General features: G+C 38.1%; 1 protein-coding gene across 8 annotated transcripts in view; it reads right to left on the reverse strand.

Moving 5' to 3' along the window:
- Positions 1-19,148, reverse strand: part of SGMS2 (sphingomyelin synthase 2) — a 61,347-nt gene that overhangs the window by 19,141 nt on the left and 23,058 nt on the right. The window contains exon 1 of one of the 8 annotated variants that reach the window (XR_003533234.1): positions 19,024-19,045. The exons of 4 other annotated variants lie outside the window; for them this stretch is intronic. The gene's annotated coding sequence lies outside the window, so the exon portion shown is untranslated. Of the gene's footprint in view, positions 1-3,163; positions 3,303-15,849; positions 15,872-18,546; positions 18,903-19,023; positions 19,046-19,148 lie in introns of those variants that run through there. 3 more of the 8 variants (XR_003533231.1, XR_003533233.1, XR_003533230.1) reach the window with 3 other exon arrangements.

Below are 19,148 nucleotides of genomic sequence, written 5' to 3' on the forward strand. Positions count from 1 at the left end.
TTCTACAGAGAGAAAAGAACACAGTTCACCTCTACACAACTGACACTGCTCTAGTCAAAATAATGGCCACTCTCACCATCTTTAAAGTTCTGTAAAACCACTTACCATACTTGTGATGTATGTATTTTTCCTTACTTTGTTCAGCTCCTATGACAAAAGTAGTATTACCATCTACCAGCACATTGTAATTCTCTCTTTTTTTCTTTAAGTGGTTCCTCTACAAGAAGTTCAGCACTGCTGGCTCCTCAGGTCTCTGCACGCCAACACAGGCTGCCAGTTTGCCATGCTTTAAGTACAATTAAGTCATCATGATGACAGCTAGAGCTGCCAGTCTCCCTAACCATACATCATGGGACTCAGCTTAAGAAAAAGCAACTAGTTTAGGAAAAACCTGCCCAGTAACTGATCTCTTGATAGGAAGAACAATCTAAAACCAGAACATCCTGGAAAGTCAAGTGATTGTGCTTTGGTCCCTCCCACCTCATCCCTCCAAATAGAGAAGACATTTAACATGGTCAGCATGCAAATACCACTGACTTCCTAGCTGCTGCTCTTACTGCTGCTAGAGAAAAGGGGTAGAAGTTCAGGTCCCAAATATGTGAGATTCATACAAATAATATTAAAATAGCCAAGAAGCATTTCTAAATTTACCCCTCTGCAGTGTTTCTGAAATCCACTGTCATTAGTTGACCTTTTCAAAATGCCTGATCAACAAGCCTGTGAAAACTATACACACAACACACCCAAACAAACATCCAAGAAAACAAGTGGTGATTTTGTTTTTTTTTTTTTCCTCTTAGCAACCATGCTGTGAGCTCTGCATGTCTAAGAAAAGGGAATGTTTAACCCAGCAGCCAAGCAATGACCTCTCTGATGTTTCCTACAACTAAAAATACTCTTTTAGAGCATCTGCAAAAGAAACAGCCTTATTTAAAACTGCAGTAGAACAACATGTTAACTTTCTCAAGTCCTTTTCTTAACACACTCTTCTATTCCCTCTGTCTACTAAAGTTAAGCACATGACAGAACACTTAGGCAACAGTATATTAAAAAAAAAAAATCAACTTAATTGCTTACCTTTTGTAATGTGTCCACCTAGCATTCACCAGTAAGTCAAGACCCTACTTCTCAACATTATATTACGTTTAGCAGAGATCAGCAAAACTTGATAAGTTTTATATCCTGTGCAGTTGAAACATTATTAGAATTATGCATTTACCGAGAGCATCACAATAAGTAGTAACCTTAGTTATTTCCATCTCTTCCCAATAAATACCTAACACCACTAGTGACATAAGTAAAAAGAAGATTGTATTTTCAGATGTTTAATGACATCCACATAAGCCCTAAATATCAAACAGCATCTAAAGTACAGATGAACAATAACCTAAGAACCTAAAAAGCAGGGTGGCACTCATGTTTTGATAAAAACTCATTAACTTATTAAGCAAAGCAATTATAGCTACAGTTTGCAGAAAAAAAAAAATGTGTTCCTTCCTGGTACTTTTAAATGGATTGTAAGGCATATTGATCTATCACTTCTGACTCATCAAGATTATTTCAAGCAGAGTACATATTGTGGTCAAGTTTGTTTACGTGGGTAGTTCAAGGTGCTACATATCATCTGATCAGTGATCTGTAAGAACATAAGTGCTTCCCTTTATAGCACATTTTCAACCTGTTTTTCCTATATTATAAAAGAAATTAGCAACTCTCATGATGAAAAAGACAAAAACCACCCTGCTTGAAGCTTTCGGTCCCTTGCCACCAATCTGACTGGCCAGAGAAGAAGTGACATACAAGAGCCCCAACAGCCTAATCATCCTCTGCTACTGGCTGAGAGAGGAACTCCCCAGAAGTGTACAGGTTTTTCTGCCAAGTTCCCATCTCCAATTCACATATCCATTCACATACCAACAAAGGGTGTGTTCCTTTTAGCTTCATGTTGTCCTTATTTTACTTTAGGTAAAATATCCATTTGATTCTTTCGTCAAACCTGAAACATTCCCATATCAAAACCAGGAGATGCCCATAAACTGCCTAGTAGAGGAAACGGCCCTAGAATTCTTCAGCTACCATGCAGCTTAGATCTGGCCATCTTGTCAGTGTCTAGGGTTTGAAAATCAAACCAAATTGCTCTAAAATACGGAAGAGCTACTGGTGAAGTCTCAAACTCACATGAAACTGGCCAAGTAACACAAAAAGATAAATAAAATTTGGAAAAAGGATACACCCAGGTATTAGGAACAAATTTGCTTTTTGGAACCACTTCCATACCTTCTAAAAATAGATGTTACCTCATCAAGAAGCAGAGCTTCTTACCAAGCAGCTTTACAGCAGAAGCTGTAATTGCCTCAAGGAACAACATATTTCAAAAAAAATCTTAAGAATGAAAAAGATGCTAAAAGAGCAAGGGTCCTAACTTTTTATCCTGAGCTCCTACTTGCTACCACGTAAATAGCTCCCTTAGTTTTCTGCATCCCCATTTGTCATTCAAAGGAAAATAGTTGACGGGGGGGGTACAGCTCTGAGTTAAGCATAAGAAAGCACGTCTACATTTGGCTCTTTATGCTAGAACTTAAGAATAACAAGGAGTTTTATTTAGCTTGTTAGTCATCAGATTTCCACATAAAGGTCATTTTCACATACAGTTAGCTCAGAATATTGGTTTTTCTTAAACAGTATTTGGAACATTAACATTTCTCAAAATATTTTAATTTCTATAATTTATGAAGGACTGAATAGTCACAATCTCCACAGGCTTTCCAAATAAACAGTTCTTAACCTGCTGTTCCAATATTATTGGAACAAGAGTATTCAAAACAGTAAGACTGATCTATTCTGACATTAAGGAAAGCTACACTTTCGTATACAAGATGCAAAAGACTTCTAAGGAGCACTGCTTTTAAGCTTCATTCACTTTTGTTAAGGTTGGCTCCAACATTTGATACCGCTGTAACATATTCTTGTATTTGGTAGCTGTAGAAAAAGGGTCTGTAAATAAAGTACAATTTGAGGTTAGACGAGAGAACATTTGAGTATTTTTTTATTTGTATCACAATTATTGGGAACAACTGTTAGCTAGCTTGTATTTTCTTCAGTCAAATTTTTAGGACTGCCTATGGGACTAGAACTAAAAAAGAAGTCAGGACACCTCTTTTACCTAGACAGCAACAAATAAAAACTTTCTTTTAGGGGTTTCTCTTTAACTTCTGAATGCTTTCTGAAAGCATTCCAGGTCTCAGTTAATTTCTATCGTATCCCTTCTTCCATGCCATATGTAGACCTCACAGCATGTAGACCACTGGGAGAAAAAGAGAAACCCGAAACAAAACAAAAAACCAACCAACCAAAACAAAAAACTCAAACACACATCACCACCCAAACCCCTCAAAAGACAACTAACTGTTAAACCAGATATAAGTATATTCAGGTATGCAGAAACAGAACTGAGTTTAAGAGGTTTCCTTATGATTTCTATTTCCCTACAGTAAAACTATTTTCAGAGCTATGTTCATCTTTGACCTGTACAATTATTTATGCTTACAATATATAAAAACCTGGACTTTATCCATATTCCATAATAAGCTGTCAACACATTTTTTGCTCATGTGATGCTAAAGAGTTACAAGTAAGATAAAGCTGTATCATAGAAGTACCATTCATTCAAATGCCCTCAGAACTGAGATTATCATCACATTATCACTTGCATTAAATGTTAACTTTTATAAAAAGCATTAACTACTTACCTTGTACAAAATTCTTTTCAGAAGTAGAAATAGAGCAGTTACTCCCTCTATCTCAATAGAGGGATTTTGCAATTCTCTCATTTATGATTACTAATGTACCAACAGATGTCTTTTAAGGACTAAATTCCTACACTTGCCTAGACAGAGGAGAAAAGCTTTAAGGCTATAGTTTATCTATTTGTGCAAACCAAGCTTTACCAGTCCCATGGAATTCTTCATACCTCTTAATAGTAAAAAGGTAATTAGCTTCCATTTTCCTAGCAATTCAGTATTCAGTGTGTTCCACAGCAATGGCAGGTTTCTAAAACAGTATGTCCCAAAAAGTCCTCTCATAGCACCATATTCATATTCATAGTTCAGGCTGAAAGGGTCTTTAAAGATCACCTAGTACCACCCCTCCTTCCACTAGACTGACCACTCAAACCCCCATCCAACTTGGCCCCAGCAACTACCTCAGGAAACACAGGGGAAAAAAAAAAAACATCTTTGAGCTCTTTTGTCATTTTGAACACTGCTGAGTAGGTTTGCTTTAATTGCATGAAGGCATCTTCAAAATCTTCAACTGTTTGGTCCTCAGACTCCAAAGGATTATATTTGGTAATTAAGAGTCTGATGCCCTTTAAAGGTACTTCAAATCTTGACACCATGACAGGCTTAGATTTTCCTTGTGGTTATCACCTTATCTTTTAAGAACCAAGGTCACAATATCTGTGAAACGGCAAATATTTGGTATCTTTTAGTGCTCTGGTAACTCATTCTGGAAATAATCCACATGTATATGGCATAAACAAAGTCAGTTTATTTGCAGATTAACAGTGTTTTCTAAAACAAAGGCTTTGAGAATGGTCAGTCATCTGTAGAACCAGAAGAATGAACAGAATAATTCAGGTTAGAAGAAATCTCAGGAGGTCTCTGGGCCTCTGGCCAGGATCAGCAATGACTCATATTAGGTTCCTCAAGGCTTCAATTCAGCTGTACTTTTAATGCCTACAAAGATTCACAACCTCCCCAGACAGCCTGTTCCACTGCAAGGTTGTTCTCACAGTGAAAGCTGGAGGGTTATTTTTCTTGTTTTATGGGGTTTTTGTTTGTTTTTATGATTAAATCTACTGGTTTTATATCTACTTCTTATTACAAGTTACAGCCTTTGTATCTCCTCTTCCCACCACTATGAAGAGCCTGGTCCCAATGTTCCCAATGGCCTCCTTGCAGGTATGAAGGGGCCGCCGTCAGGTCCCTCTGGGCCTGCTCTTCAGGCTGAAGCAACTGAGGCTCCTCCAGCCTTCCCTCACAGGGCCTGTGCTCCAGCCTCGAGATGACCCCGACAGTCCCTGTGCTGGGCTTGTTGCCAGTTTATGTTTTTCCTGGATCAAGGACCCAAAACGAGATACAATATTCTAGATACTACTAAGTAGTACTGAGCAGAGAGGAGTAATCACTTCCCCATAAATAATGGCTATGCTCCTTTTAAATATAGCTCAGGGTAGTGTTGGCTGCCTTCACTGTTAATGCACATTGCTAAATCTCTTTTTAACAGAACCAAAAGTAATACTGACCTTCTTCAAACAGCCTAAAGACTCCCTTCTCCACTCCAAAATATGAGATTGAGAGTAAGTCTTCTTCCTACCCAACCCATACTCTTCAAAATGAGACTGTTTCAGTATTTCTGATCTGCACAGAAAAGCCTGCTAACCTGAAGTGATACTTAAACTCCAAATCAGCTGCTTTTGAATAAAAGTAAAAAAGGTGCTCTATCACTGCATATTCTGTAACACTGCAAAAACCATTGGGCTTCTGACCTTTTTCTATTTGTTAGAAAAGACTATTATAAACACTGTACAAAGTGTGGAAGTTACTGTACTACTTCAGTCTCATCAGGCAGAATAATGCCAGAGTGCCAAAATAAACCTCTGGATCAGGTTTTTATGTAGCATGCTGGCACCTCGCTGCTAATTGTTTTAATTCTGCTATAGCTTTACAGACATTACTGAAGAGCCACCATCCAAAGCAAGATTCTTCTCATGGAGAGCAAGGTCTCAGTATTTGTTGAGAGCCTAGCAGCACATCTGATGCCCCACATCTCTTCTAGCTGGTACAGAAGTTGCAGGCACTGGCTGTGAGGTGGGAGGACCTGGCACAGAAGGCAGGAATGTTTAGACTGTTTTGTGAAATCCTCCACCTAGTTACCGAGGGTAAAGTTTGCACTTCTTAATGGAAAGTCAGACCAAGAGATTAGTCACCACTTTCAGTACAGGGTGGTGAGGAACCACAGTGACTAATGTGTGCTTTAAAGTGACTGTGCTACAGCTTATCAGCCATCAGGCAGCTAGAAGAGGAAGTTACACATTCTGTAAATTTATCAGTGATACATCCTAAAAATATTTGGGTAATTATTAAGATGATAATGCCTGTCAAATTTTTTCCCTATGCTACTCCCAAAAAGCAGCAGTGCCAACCCAAAAATAAGGGGTCACATTTGTGAGAACATTCTAATATATTTCCTGCAGCAAAACCCCTCTTCCTAAAAGTTTACAGTGAGAGGACAGTAATTGCTTAAATCTGCAGAGCATTTTACAATATTAGCAATAATAAGAAATACATGCACAAGTTGCACACTTCAGAGAAAAGCTATTTTAGCTCTGAGGTATACACAGAGGCTCATACCTCATATCTCACATTTAAAGAAAGACTGAAACAGACAGTAGCCCTTGCAAAGCATACAACATTAAAGAGACAACCATTAACTGTAATCCTCACCTAGTGATAGCAGAAAGACCCCACATGAATTCTTAGGACAGGGCATATTTAAAACTGATTAGTATCATACGATAAGCTGAACCCCTCAGTTCAACTGGCACATTACAAGTTGTGGCTCTCTACACAGCAGCAACACTTACTATGTTCACAGGCTCAAGTAATAAAAACATCCCCTTTCAGAAACACTAATATCTACACACACCCTTGTCTCAGGGTATCCTGATCTAGTGTTGGCATAGAGCATAAAACATTGAAGTCTAGCAGATTATAAACTGTCAAAACAGGTCAGGAAAGAATCACTGAATAACTTCTCCTCTCTTCCCCCTAAAAACTCAGTTTGCAGCTTGCTTCATGAATATTAGTTAAGTTTCCCAGAAAGCTTCATGAATATTAGTTAAGAGGGATGATGCAGACATCACACATCATTTATCGCTGACAGTGAACACATAGATTAATTAAAAGTCATCATGAAACATGATCTGGTCCCTATTTCAGTCTTCTCCTCTACCTTCTTGCCACAACCACTGGTTTGCAAGCACACCCACCACCAAGCAGCAACAGCATAAGGCTTTCATATCACAGTCAGCACACCCAGTCAAACAGGGATGGGAATACACAGACCCCTCTTTCAAGCTGTTTGCTTACAGGCTCAAACACCCAAATCTACATCCAGCTCACACACTAGATGGTTCCCTCCCACTTTTTCCCCCTCCCCCAGCTTTTGCTGCCACACTTCCAGAACTAAAATCAGGTAAATTTAACAACAAGAAGTTAAGACTACTGAGCAAATTTTGGCAAGTGCAATGATCAGTCTACAGATGTTTACATTGGGGGTGAGAACAGCAGCAAAGAAACCTTTGTTACATACTCTTCAAGCTTCCAGTTTGCAACAACCAAAATTATATCAAGCTTCCTTATATGAAACTGGGTTTTTCACTGAAGTTCTATGCATCAACTTTAAGTACTACATAGTTTAAAAAAAAAAAAAAAAAGGCATCACAACCTAAGCTTCCAGTGCAGTCCTATGGTCTTCCTTGAACTTGTTCAAGTATTCCATTAGCTCAAAATTTTCTATTAATAGAAGAAAATACTTTCCACATTATGCTGACAAGAAAAAACATTTCCTTTTTATATTATTTAATTTGTCAGGGAAGACACTGTTTAACTTTAAATACTAAACACTTAAGTATTATGCCCTTCAACACTTCCTTCTTCATTTTTGTTTCTGCCACAGACTGACAAACAGAACACTCCTCCTGCCTGGCACGCTATCTCCCCACAATGCAGGGTATCCTTGTTAAATAAATTTTCCAAGAAGATGGTAACAGTGGGACAGCAGTAGAAAATAATTACAATTATAATCTAAAATCTTTCTGTAATACCTCAGACATTTTGTTATCTCCATTTCAGCCTCACCATACAGATCAGAAAGAGAGGACAAGAATACTATTAATGTGTTTTTTACTGTCTCTCACAGAGCTATTATTTACCTCAGAACTTAACTAAACATCTCCAGAATAATTCAAGCCTCTCTTCATTATTCCCTGCTAAACTACAGCCTTTGGTAAGAACAACCCAGTATTGAATACCACTGCAATAATGAAATTCCTTTATGCCAAGCCATTCACGAGACTCAACATGGAGGCTTTCACCATTCATGCCAGTGCTTTAATTTATTTTCCTTCCCCTTCTCACCTAACAGTTCGAAAATTTTATTGCTTTAAAGCTTTTAAGAAGGATATGAAGATCCAAGTTAGTGAGAAAGGATTTAAAGAAGGAAGTTAGTGATGCTTAAATTCCCACTTACTAAAACTGCAAGATTAAAATTATTTCTGCAAGAAAACAGCTGAGTAGTATCTTCAGCGTTACTCCTAAAAAGCCTTCATTAGATCCTTTCATTGAAACATCAGACAACTGCTTTGTAACACCTTATCCATTCACACACAGCATAATAAAAAAATGTTCAAATGAAATTAACAATCTAATGACCAGCATTACACTGACCTTATCCTACCAACTAGTAAAACCTGGTGTGAAAGTACTGAGGTTGCTCTCAATCTACATAGAATGATTTATATTACACTGAATCACATACCCCAGGTAGCACCTTCCACGCCATAAACTACCTTTTATGATCAAGGGAGGCTTCTGGTCCTCACTGAACCCGCTATCTTTAGAAGTATAGGAAAGCAAATGTTCACTCAAACCAACCAAGCCTGAATGTAAAGTGTAAATACAAGCTGGCCAATGAAACTGCCTGCTAAATGGCATTTATATCAGTTGCACAGCGTGCTGCAGCTGAACACTGTTTATTTTCCATTTCTTTATTTAAGTAACACTACTGTCATTACATTTTGAGTCAAGAGTATTTCCACAGTAAAAAAACCACAAGCTAGAACCTAAGTCTAGTTCTGACTTTTGTGTTACTGTCCATGAAAAATCTGGGGGGGAAGAAAAGAATGTGTGACCAAACAAGATGTTTCAAAAAGGACATTCAGAAAAAAGTTATTTCCAAATACATTTAATAATTCTTGGTCACATTTTCTTGGGAGGTCCTAGAGCTTATTTTAAAATTATTATAAGCTTATTTTAACATAAAAAGCATATTATAAAAATTATTCAAAAAGCATTTCATAGCATTCTTGTCTCATGTCCAGCAGACATCTATAGACACACTGATTTAGAAAGACAAAGGGAGGACATGAAGAGGTGTCATGTAGACTAGCTGAAATGTGGAAAGACTAACTACAAGGTGACAAGCAGATTCTATAAACTGTTCCCCAGTCAGAACTGCAGCTGACAAACCTGTTTCAGACCATAAAGTCAGTTCCATCTCTAGACTTACCAAGACCAGTGATGTTGTGAATGTGGGCTAAGTAACCATGGTGTACAGTAACTAGGTGGTGAATCAACTAATTCCACGTGATCAGTTACAAAAGTCTAAGAAGAGAACTAAGTGTTCAACTGGAAAAGAACAGAAGAAATTTATCTGAAGTCCCAGAGCAAATCTTTTTTTTCCCCTTCCTAAAACTTTAACTTTTTAAAAGTTAAAAAAACTGTCTAAAAAGTCTTTATATCACAAGGAATGCAAAATGCTGTTCTACTGTAAGAAACTATGAATTCTAATGCAATTTGTAAGACCTTCAGGAAGCAGAATCTATGCCCTACAGCAACTGTATTATCCCTGAAACTTCTCAGATGAGCTCCATGTCTCATGCAAGACAAAGAACACACAAGAAACAGGTTTTCTACACAGCAGTGTTAGCACTCCAGCAAAGAGCAGTAAACAAGTCAGCTCCAAAATCAGGTCCAGCTCTGAGCAAATCTGATTACCTTTTAAGATAATACTTATGCTCACAATGTGCATTAAATACTCAGACGTGTGGGTCATAAAAAGAAAAGAAGTACCACATCTTTTGAGTAAAGGCATCTGCCAAAGCCAAAAATGTTCCTTCCTACATTCCTAGGACAGCTTTACTAAAGTGTACACTCAAGTTATGTATTCAACTCTAACAGTTCAATTCCAACAGAGTAATTACCCTAGTCTAAAAAGGATTCTGCTTTCCAAAGTTCTCATGCCTGACAGTAAGATTCATGAAACAGGTTTAGACAGAATTGACACCCATTCAACTCTGCTTCTATGCGACAACAGCACAAGCTGTGATCTCTTACTCTGCAAGGAATCAGTCAGGGCAGCCACCTGAAGCATCCAGGGTAAAAATTCACAGTAAAGTTTCTTAAGCATGTTCAGACATCAGAACACTGAATATTCATGCACACATATTGAGACACTTTCCAGGAAGAATCTGAGTTGCTACTAATCCTCAACATTTGAGCTAATGTGCAGACTTCATATCAGGAAATTATAGAAAACCAAAACCAATAAACACCAAACAGAAAACCCTACCAAAACCAAACCAAAAACCAGGAATAGTTTACTATTCAGTTTAACTATATATTTTCATCACAGACACAGGAGACAGAATAACATAAGACAAGAGGGTGCTCATACACATACAGACTTTCTCTAGTATACTGCCAGGTCGGAGGCTACATGTTCTTTAATATGTACCAGTGTGAAGATCTACTCAAAACACAGCTTGGTTAACTGCAAACATACCTCATGGGCAATCACTCTAGTTGCTGCCTGGCTAGGAGGTAAACAGAGACATGAAATTCCTCTCAGATGAGGCTAGACTTAAGTTACATCAGGCTATACATTAAACACTAGGCCAAAATTAATCAACTAGTTTTGGTGCCTTGATATCCACAGGAAGAAGGTCCTGTTGAGCTAAGGTGTTGGTCAATTCATGGGTACATCTGGTCTACATGCCTTCAATTACCCAAACAGATTTGCTTCAGGCGAAACATTTTGATATGTTCCCTCAGACCAAGTCCGGCATTTTACTCATAATGAGTTTATGTCAAAGATGGTGAGATTTAGCAGAGAAACAAGCAGCAGCCACTTCATAGTTCAAACAATGCCCAAGAAATTATAAACTAAGAAAGTGGAGAGGACTTTCTAGATATGCATGCACTTCCAATTCACATGCCTCGAATTATGAAATGATGAAAAAATAAAAAAGCAGAGGCTGCCTTTGTTTTTTAACTCAATCTATGAGCAGCCCTAGACCTATAGAACTCATGAAAAGAGGAGGTGAAAGGCATGGACCCAGTGCTTTAAAATAGTCATAATAGTAACAAGACAAAAAAGTCACCTTCCATAACAATACATTTTCTATCCCCTAAGACTGTCTTTTACTGCATTGAATCACACTACTGCAAACAGACAACAACAAAAACGCTGTGTTCTGCAGTTTACAAGCTTTTTGATGAAAAGATAAAGGCTTGTTACCTGATTCTAATTGAAAACACTATAGAATATCACTATAAATGCATGTGGCAGTACATTTTTCATGTTATATTCTCAGGAATGCACAACCAAATCATAAGCTATGTATCAGTCTAACACCTGCACAGTAACACAAACTGTTAACATCAGAACACTTTCATAATAGCGAGTGTCATGGAAGATTAATCAAGATAGTGGTTCTTTGGGCAAGTTATGGAGGCCTAAGTACAATATTCCTCTTTCTAGCCATCCTTGTAATTGCAACACAGACTACTTTGGTAAGAGAGAACTTTTTCTGCATGTTACACATCACAGTCAAACTTTGACTAAACTGTGTTGCCCCCAACACATGTTCTAGAAAGGCTTGCAGTGCTAAAAGCTTTGTGTCTGATTCCACTACAACACGATGCAGACGGAGAGAACAGGAAGAAAGCATACATGCATGCACACTCAAAAAACACTGTGGATAAGGTAAAACAACTTGGTTCTAGTGTTTGCCCTTAATACAGCACCATAGAACAGAGAGCCTCTGCTTTCCTGCCACTCTCCTCTGCCCTCCAGGCCTTTGAAGGGGAATAGCGTCCCATTTTAACTTCACTGAGCTCCTTAAATGTAAGAGAGCTAAAGAGTTTAGTCAAACCATATGATGTTTAAGAGTTTATACTTAATTTTCTCCTAATCCAAATTAAGGAAAAAGAAAAAAAAAAGAAACCAAGCCAGAAACTGTTTATGGGAACATTCATCCTGCAAAACTAAGCCAGGCAGTTCTTATCTTGTTCAGACTGATCAGTGACTAGAAAATTGTGTACACAGGAAAGCAAACTGCCTACAATCTGTAGAACTATGCTTTAAAAAAATCCCAAACACAAAGAAAAATACTTTTAGAGCAAGAAATGTACACACTTAGATTTTTGTTAGAGCTGAAATTTAGCCCAACTACTTGAGCTTTGCTATTTGACAGGTATTGTGCCTTGTTCCATGGTTGGTCAGCATTCATCTTACTAAATTTAGAAGTCAGTACAAGTTCCTGAATTTTACCATAGAGATAGATACATATTACTCCACCCTACTTTTACATAGTCTATTTGTTCCACACAGAAGAAATGACTACTTATCATAATACTTATGCCTGCTTGCACATATGAAAATAGCTAAGCTTTTTTTTTTTTAAGGCCTGCATAGAGGAAGCTAATGACCATGGTTACAACAAAACACACAAAAAAGGTCAACCAAAAAAACTATCCTCATTAGAAAGCACTTGCCATTCAGCTATATAGCAAGTGTAATATTCAGTTTCAGGGTGGTAAATATTGCTAAGATGATGAATTCTGAATAGCCTGAAAATTCAGGATACAGTCACTGCAGTGGACAGAAGTTGAAACCTGTAACACTCAACTCTTCAGTAAGTTGTCTTAATATTAGAGTTCCAAATTCTTTCTGGCACCTTGGAAGGAGCAATGCCTTTAATATTTCTTGCTTCAGAGCCAAACAGGATGCCACAGCCCTTCCTCTCAAGACTGAAGTCCATCATGAAAGTTAACATATTTCTAGGAAAACAAAAATACTGAAGAGTTGTTCTTTCTATTTTAGTGCATGAGCACTTTTAATAGTCAATAAAGGATTCAAACCATTTCAGTTAATGTTCTCTCTCACAGGACAGAAATAAACACAGCTTCACTTTGGAAGACCACCTATAGCTTTCTGGCACATGTTCCACATCAAGTGGAGTTGACTGGGGTTTTTTTCCAAAATTTCAAAATCACTCCCCATATCTACGTGCAAAGTATACACATGCCTTCAAAACAATTTGCAAACAATTCTGTGAAAAGCACAGCAGACTGAGCATCTGCACTTCAGTAACTGCAGCTTAAGCAAGTGTATTAAATGGACCTTGTTACATATGAAGTAGAGCCAAGTTTTGGCCTCTGGAAGAGTAAGGTGGTATGCCAAAAGAAAGGAATGAACTCTTGTCAAGTGACACTCAAAATAACATACAAAATCTGAGTGAAATCAAATGAAGACAAGCTCATAGTTCTGAGACTGCCACCGCAAAGAAGTCTTACATTGCATCTTTACATGTTAGTACAGTATTATGAAGACAGGAAAAAGCACAGACTTTGGCAGGACTTTTGCAGGCTCCAAATACATAGGAGCTAAAAGTAACATGAGTTAACTTTTTAAGCTACAACATATTGATAGTTTATATACACTCCTGAAATAGGTAAGTAACCAGAAAAACTAACAGTATGAACTAAAGTAGAATCATAACAATTAATTTCTCTCAGTATTACACAAAAAAAAACCCAGACCAAAATATAACAAAGTGCTTTCAGAATTTCAGTTGAAATGCTTTTGGTTCTTTACTGAAATTGTAATACATAAATTTGAACCAGAATAGCTGGCAGAGGATGAAACAGAATCCTACATTGTGTTGTTTTAGCACTGTTAAGACAGTAACACAGCATTCCAGCTTTTAAAATGTCCTTTTGAGGCAATGGCACTGATGGGAACAGTTTGTTTCAATATAATCTGTGTTCAGTATCAAATCAAGACAGGGCAGTGGTATTTGGCACCCTTATAAAGCATCCACAGGCAGCAAGTGCTGTTTCCATTTAGAAGGTTGATATGGGGGAAGTTAAAAAAAAAAAGAGCAGTAATTACTGTAGATGCATACTAGAACCATCAACAAGGCACAGGATTATATTGTGCCCCTCCAGATGGAATACAGAATTAATGACTATGAGGCACAACCTTCTCTACTGCTGCAGCTTCTCTCCAGCAAATTATGTCACCTAAATAAGGAGACTGTCTCATTATTTCTGATTTAGCAGTAACTCAGAATCTTAAATGGAGCATATAGAGTTGAATTCAGTTTCTTGGGCAAGACATAAGCATATCATGGCTGGAACTGGAAAAAAAGTCTGGAGACTGTCTTCTTATTTAGTTCTGCTCCACTAACCAGCACTAGAGTGAACATAAGCAGGAACTTGGGTGTGTACATAAGTAAATATTTTGTCACTGTTACGTACATTTCAGATGACTGAAACTAATTGAGAGAAGTCATTCAGCACTCATCACACAACAGTTTGAGATCTTAGGAGGCTAAGCAGATCACAAACTCTAAAAAGAGAAAAATTAAGAAATGCAAACATATTTCAACATGAAAAAACAAGTACTGAAAGCAGGTGACTTCTTAATAAAGGACTTTTACAGATGCAAGTGCTCTACTAAAGCTATATTGGGGAAGTAACATATGCCAAACCACTTGTAATAGTACTTCAATAAAGGAAAACCATTACCTTTTGCTTAGGGCTCTAAGATAGGTCTTACAAGATTCAGGTTCTAGACAGGCTCTGCCAGAGGCTTGTTCTTTGAGGTTGGACAGATTTCTGCACTCTGATAGGGTTAAACTCCCATTTATCTTATAGTTAACTGAAATTTTTAAAAGAAAAACAACTACATTTAAGTTCTAGTATTAGAGGCATAAACATCACTGATCTATTAACAAGCAAAAAAAAAACCAAACCCTACACCTCACCCTTCTGTAAGTTACTGGAGTTTGCCTATGTAGAGTGTAAGTTTTGCTAAAGCTCACAGTGACACTTTGTTATCAGAACTTTCATAAAAACAAAAACTAAATAAACATACTAATTTTGTATTTTTTTTGCTAATATGGATTTAATCCATATTAGTACTTAAAACTTCACTCTTGCAACTTCTCAAAACATTCAGTGCTGCACCCAAGAGGCTCAGCATTTCCTCAAGGAAGAATAGGTGTAAAACCCCTGATCTTCTTTGCATCAGAAACCACGTGCACACAAAAACATTGCAAAGCTTAGTGTCAAGCTTACTGCATTGCACAGGATTCTAGTTTTTAGGATTTCAGCCTATGGAAATCTCAATATATAAAGAAAAAAAAAACAGAAGACTAGAGTAGGAAGCAGGAAGAGATGAACTCTAAAAGCCAGGCACAGGAAAACATTGCAACATGCAGCTGCAAAGCTCAGACTCTGGAATCCTCACAGGTCCACTGACAGCAGCAACTTCAATTTTCTTTAGGAACTTATAAAGAATAAGAGGGATGTCGTTGCAATTTATACACGGCAGTTGCAAGTTAACCTGCATCAACTGGGGAGGGTAAATGACAGTGAGACGCTTTCTTGTTCAGATACCTTCAAATGTACAGAATGTTCTCCCATTCTAGGGTTACACATCTGAGAAACTATTATCTGCAAAATTATATAATTAAATATTGAATATGTGCTTTTTTATTAAAAATTCCCTTGTCAGAATGAAGTCAAGTTTTTCTGAGTAATCATGCTCCGGAATTATTTGTTTGAGGATCTAGACCTGAACACTATTTCAATAAGAGCCATTATGATTAACTCAACAGCTTCAGATACTCGGACAAACTATTTCTTCACCTGTAAAACAGACCAGACCTCAGTATATTTTTTTACGCCATCAGATTAAACAAGAGGACCCACTTACCACACAGTGAGGCAGGAAGTTTTACTCAGCAACTACAAGGATGTCCTGAAGGCACAGCAGTATTACAGATACTGCATATGTTAGCTAAGTGGGTAAGTAACAGGTTTTCCTAAAGCTGATTTAGTTTTAGTATACAGTTTGGTCATATTAAAATTCCTATCAACAGCTATAAAGTAGACTTCCAAAACTATAATGGTAAGTACTTTATTCTTTGTATTACCCATATCCCTACAAGATCTATTCTGGAGAAGAGAAACAGTGATAACTTAAACAAGCATCCTCGTAGAGGACAGACTCGTGGTTATTAACATTCTAGAGGCTCACTAAAACAGTCGAGTTTCAGTATAGTTAAGAAATATCTTTCAAACAAAGTCTATTCTGGACAAGATAGAGCTATCTGTGTTACATAAAACTTTTCCATTAGCAGCTCTTAAGCTCTTCAGAATCTGCTGGGACAGTGGTGCCTGGATGCCTGACGTTCTTAGTGTCCGCAGCATCTTTGGGGACAGTGGTGTCGATGGTACAAACAATTCTCCCAGCAGAGAGAGATCTCTGAAGACAGTGGACCTAGTGTTACATTAATCTTCCCAGCATCTGTTCGGACTCCTACAATACCATATCCATACTAAATAATATGTCACAGCGTCTGTATTGTCCACTCCCCACAAATAGTATCCAATAACATTGTAGGCCAACAGCCCATCAAAATTAGGGTAAAAGGACAAACAGAAGATGTATGCAATTTTATTACAAATATCTGTATCTTCAAAGTCCATTTCTATACCAGAAGACTTAACTGTAATGAGCCATTTCTTCAAAAACCTTCTTTCACATTTTCTGGCCCTTAAGAAAGACTACTCATTTTTTAAATCACTTGTTTCAATATTTATTTTGTTAATATTTTAAAAATCAATACATTATTTTTCAGTCTTCATATCTTTATTTGGCATACTAATATATTATAAATAAAGAACTCTGGTGTTTAGAATTAAAAATACTTGAGATTATGTCTCTTATTCAGTTCTCCCAGATACAGGCAGGTGTGTACGGGGGTTGGGTTTTTTTAACTTGATAAGGAAATATGAAGTTTTGCACAATACTGCATCCCTTATATAATACTTCTGATGTCTACTTAAAACATTAAGTTTGGAATTAATTTGTCTTAAAATATTACAATCACAACACACTTATGATGCAGAAAAATAGATGCTTATCAACATGCCAACCAAGGCTCAATATTTAAAACTCAGGGGTAGAGTCATTCTGAATTAGTCAATCTAATTAGATTACCAACCCAAGAGTTAAAAAGAATAATACATCTTTGCTCTCTTCAAGTTCTCATTTCTCCATTGTATAAGTTCACTTCAAGGACAGCACAGAAATCAACCTCATTAGGGCCTTTATCTGCCATGCTATTGTTGTCCCCTTAGATTTTCACCTAAAGTTTTTCCCCACCAGCACTTTGATTTGTCCAAATACTCTTTGAGACTGCACATAGTACACAAGGTACACTTGAATATTTTTCTGAAGGACAGAGACAAGGATATGTTTTTCAGTAAAATGTGATAATCCATGCCTGATTTTGAAAAAACAATCTAAATGGAAAAAAAATATGGAAGTAAGCCTATTGACCTTTATAGTAAATTAAGCCCTAGATCATTTCAGTTATGGTAAGTAAAGAATAAGAGTTACTAGATTCACAAAGAAAAACATATCTAAGGCTATAAAGTCTCAAAAATCGTGCCAGGTCAAATAACAATACACCTAACCAACTACATGAAATATAATGAAAAAAGGTAAACTGGTTTGGGGCAAGCCATTTAATAAACATGACTTAAAGTGAAGCTTGCCAAAACTCCTCTAAGGCCTAGTGTCTCAGACAAAGTATCATGCACCTGCTCAGTTTACGCTAATACATCTATGGAACCATTCACTTGTGTATAATTAACAATATAATTGTGTATAAATTAACAGCTGTCAAGTGGTTTGAGGACAGACAAATGTTTGATTTTCTAAGGTCTTCAAATGAAATAAAAGTTTAGAAATGGATTAAACTGGACAACACCTAGTCTACATTGTATCCTATATTTTCTTGCTAGAAAATTATGCATTAACTATTTTCCATAAGGATTTTAAGCCAGAAACCATGCAACGTTAACAAAAATGTACTCTGCCATTAAGTCAAGAAGTTTAGTTTAGCTGCACTTCAGGAAATTTAAGACTGGCTTCAACGGAGCAGACATTCAACAAGAAAAAAAAAAAACAAACGTACAGCAAAACACCTTTATAATACCATTATGATCCTTACAATAATACTTTATCTTCCTGAGTTGAAATCACACATTTAGAAGTCCTCTCCTGTCCAACTAGGTATCTATGTGGTATGAACATATTGCCCATATCAAGAACATACAATTTTATAGCAAACTAAGTATGTTCTGTAAATTAGATATTTGCAAGAGAAATCAAAACAGCAGGTGTCCTCCCTAGTTAGAGGGGCCTCTTCAGGACTAAAAATAAGACCATTTTACTGGTAAAACAGACATAACTCTAGAAACAGAAGAGACCACAAGTATACGATTGCTATTCCCAGTCTCTATCCAGTTCACATGTAGAGGTCTTCCGTGAAAACAGCTCTCTAAGAGCGTACTTGTGGTATGCCACGCTTTTAATCCACCTGTGCCGTTCCCAACTTACCTACTCAGCTTGCACTGCTGGCAGTTCCTCCTCCAAAGGCAGATGGAAGTCTTTTCTGGAGCCTCAGGGCTCTCAGGTTTGGGCTTTGCAGTTCCTTATGGCCAGACACTCCCACCACTGAGGCAGCAGCACACAGAAGCAGCTAGAAAGTTTGCCACAATCTCTACCTTCCCCTGCAATTCGCTCCTCTCCCAGCCTCAGCCTCTTCTCCCTCCTGGCGAAAGGGACCGGCTTTAAGGGCGTCAGCGGAGGCGACACTTCTCGGAAAGGTTTCCTGCCTCAGCAGAGCCGCTGCTGGACGCGCTCCCCCCCTGGAGGGCGGCTCCGGGCCGGGGGGCGCCGGGGGCAGCGCTGGCTCGGGGCTGCTGCGGCCGCCGCCGTGTTTACCACGAACCTCATGCTCGCCGCGGTGCTCCCTGACATCATTCATTCTGTTACACGCACGCCCGCCCACTCCATTTCCAAACACTGACTCACCCCGGCGCTCCTGCCGCCGCCGCTGCTGAGGGGCAGGGCCGGGCGAACCGGCCGGACCTCTGCGGAGCCCCCGCCCGCCGACCGAGGTGCCGGCGCGGCCCCGCCCGCGCGCTCCGGCCCCCCCC

This window comes from Neopelma chrysocephalum, unplaced genomic scaffold (assembly GCF_003984885.1).
Source record: "Neopelma chrysocephalum unplaced genomic scaffold, ASM398488v2 Primary Assembly neopelma1_42b, whole genome shotgun sequence".
In the NCBI taxonomy this organism is placed as follows: Eukaryota; Metazoa; Chordata; class Aves; order Passeriformes; family Pipridae; genus Neopelma; species Neopelma chrysocephalum.